This window comes from Lygodium microphyllum, chromosome 14 (assembly GCF_053477565.2).
Source record: "Lygodium microphyllum isolate KBCC chromosome 14, Lygodium_microphyllum_v1.1.10, whole genome shotgun sequence".
In the NCBI taxonomy this organism is placed as follows: Eukaryota; Viridiplantae; Streptophyta; class Polypodiopsida; order Schizaeales; family Lygodiaceae; genus Lygodium; species Lygodium microphyllum.
In genome coordinates, this window is record NC_141148.1 from 59,755,233 (window position 1) to 59,758,613 (window position 3,381).

The 3,381-nt window shown below is 43.8% G+C and overlaps 1 pseudogene; it reads left to right on the forward strand.

The window, feature by feature from the left end:
• Nucleotides 1–1,217: 1,217 nt before the first annotated feature.
• Nucleotides 1,218–2,999, forward strand: LOC148025637 (uncharacterized; annotated as a pseudogene).
• Nucleotides 3,000–3,381: the final 382 nt, after the last annotated feature.

The window sequence follows — 3,381 nt, forward strand, 5'->3', positions numbered from 1 at the left end:
TGTCCATAGAGCATGTGAAACGGTATGGAGAGTTTTAAGTTGAGATAATCGACCAAGTAGTCTTGAAGTATGAGATTGCGGTAAGTTCTCTCTCATTACGTACTATATGACATGTAATTGATTTAAGTATAACAATTTGGGGTTATCTTAGAAGTTAGCTCCTTAACATCCTTTACAAGGTCACCGCCATGTCAATACATTGCAGTCTACAGATCTCTTGCGCCCAGTAAGATGGGTTCGTCCGCGCTCTATACAAATGCCATTCGAGATAACTAATTGTCTCATAGAAGGTGATAACTCTCAACCCCCTTCTATGGGTGAGAATGCTGGAGACATGGATGATCCTCCTGCTTTTTTGGAGCCCGAGTTAGAGGACATGATCGAATCATTGCTTCCGACGGACTCGGAATCCCAAGATCCTTTAATTGCGGAGGCTACCATTCCATTGTATGATGGGAGTCGGGTATCCCATTTGAAGACACTTCTTGCATTGTTGAGCATACAAACAAAGTATGGATGGAGCGATGCGAGTGTGATAGAGCTACTCAGGTATATTATGATGTGTATGATTCTTTATTGAAAGCCATTAAAATGTGCTATGTAGTACTCTAATAACGTGCTTCATTACAATTTGTAGAATGTTGAAATCTTACATTTTGCCTACCCAAAACACGATGCCTGAGTCTCGTGATGATGCAAGACAAGTGTTGTGAAAGCTAGGCATGGATTATAATTGCATTCATGCTTGCCCCAATGATTTTGTTCTCTTCTGGGGAGAGTTTGAATTGTTGGCCACATGTCCCAAGTGCAGTGCGGACAGGTATCGAAATGACTTGCAAGAACAGACTATTCCGCAGAAGGTTTTGAGGCACTTCCCGCTGATACCGCATGTTTATCACATTTTTCGGACCAAGAGTTTTGCAAATTTGACTACATGGCATGCGGAAAATTGATCCACTGATGGTGTACATCATACACCAGCTGACTCATAAGCATGGCATCACATTGACGAGACTTTCCCTGACTTTGCAAAGGAGGCGAGGAATCTACGATTCGGTCTTGCCATGGATGGGGTAAATCTTTTTGGTTTCTGTTCCACCTCCTATAGTGTATGGCCCATGGTCCTTGTTAACTACAATATACCGCCATGGCTTTCCACCAAGAAAGGACACCTTTTGCTCAGCTTGCTTGTGCCTGGACGATACAAAGTCAAGAATATGGATGTCTACCTCTCTCCACTGATTGATGAGCTAAAGGAGTTGTGGGAGAGAATTGTAGTGGAGGACATGAGCAAACATATTGGTAGTCGATCTGGAACTATAAGGGCAATTCTTATGTGGACCATGCATGACTTTCCAGGTTATGGAGAATGCTCTGGTAAAGCGTGTTTTCTTATTTTTCTAGTTTTCTTTGAGCGATGTTGGTGTTATGACATGCCTCATTGTACATGTGTGTTCTGCAGGGCTAGTCACGTCAGGTTACCATGCATGTCCTCTGTGTGGACCAAGGTTGGATTCTCATATGTCAAAATCTATGAAGAAGATGGTATTTGAGGGAGATCGCACTTTTTTGCCAGAGGGTCATGTCATGAGAGAAGGATTTCTTGGTCGCTCTCCTGCGAGAATGAACACACTGAGCTGGTTTGATTGTAGGATGGTGGACCAAGACTCGCTTCCCAGTGGAATGCGACGCTTCTCAATTTTCTATGAGCTGACTTATTGGAAAAAACTGAAAATTAATCACCTTTTAGATCCCATGCACATTTTTAAGAATGTGGGTAACTTGCTATGGGACCACCTCACTGGGCAGTGAGACACACTAGGAGCGAGGATGGATTTGAAAGTAGTGGGAAAGATGGAACCATATTGGCTTGTAAGTGGCGTCGACGGTCGAGTGCAATTTCCGCGTGCTTCTTGGGTTTTGTTTAGCAATGAAGTGCGACAAGTAAAGGAAAACATCAAGTCCTTTCACACGCCGACTGGCCTAATGCGTTCTCTCAAGACAGCATTCACAAAGGATGACCAACTGACAAGACTCAAATCCCATGATTGGCATAAGATGTGTCAAGTATTTACGGTGTGAGGTTGCATATGGCATGATTCTGCATATTAGATTTCAGAATCTCTATTTGTTTATACACAATGTTAATTACATGGTTTTCACAGTTCGTATTGTCGATCGCAATCTCCGGGTCTCTGACATCGGAGGTACGGACAACCATTTACAAATTGTCCGAGTTGGTTCAGTTTGTCTCCCAAAAAGAGATTCACACATCATCGATTGAATCCGCAAAATGCATGGAAGTAGAGACTGCTTGTCTTTTGGAGAAGTATCTTCCCACTAGCATGCTCACGATACAAACCCATCTTCTAGTGCATATTGTAGATGAATTGCAGGTTGCAGGTCATGTCCATAGTCGATGGATGTTTTTCCTTGAACGGTTCATGAAGACCTTGAAGGGATTTGTGCGACAACGGGCTCGTCCTGAGGGTAGCATGGCAGAAGGTTGGTTAGTGTCGGAGGCCTTGGTGTACATTTCTGAGTGGTTGTCCACTGTGGACCGGGACAAAGGCTTGATATGGTCACTTAAGGAGGATGATCGTCTGAATGGAGATGTCCTAGTGGGAAATGGAATAGAGAAGAAAATGGACACATCCATGGAGTTCAAGGTGAATTGATTTTGTATGCTGCATAGCGCTACAATGGAGAGCTGGCTGCAATGGTATGAGGATGCTCACGCTGAGCGAGAGTCTGCAAGATCTGACTTTAGACGGAGTACGCGACAATGGCCTATTCGATATCCAAAGGGCTTAGAGGAGATGCCTCTACTCATGTCCACTAGATGGCTACATGAGGCCCTAACCAAAGCATCTCAAGATGGAGAAACAGTTACTGAAGAAGAGTGGGACTTCTCACGTGGATGCAATCCCAAGGTATGGATGCAATCCCAAGGTATGCAATCCCAAGAAATTACAATCTATACTGCAAATCGCAACTAATATACTTGTTCTTCTCCCATTATAAGGTCCATAGTGCAGCATGGTCACGTGGATGACATTTCAGAGTAGAGCACATCGACAAGTTACGCTATACAATGGACTGTGGAGTGATGGCAATGTTTGAGCAGGAAAGATGACGACGTGCCACAGATCCAAACCGTGTAGTTGCAGAGATGGAGTATTTCAGATGTTTATAGAGTATCCTTGCAGTGGACTATCAAAGTTTCTCCGTGACCATATTTGGTGCAATGGTTCAAGGTTACTCTCGAAGGAGCAGGTGCAACTCTTTGGCGAGGGCCAAGTGGCTTTGTTGAGATTGACTCAACGAAGAAGTGGACCGATTTGAGTGATACATTTGTTTTGCCAAATCACTGTAAGCAGG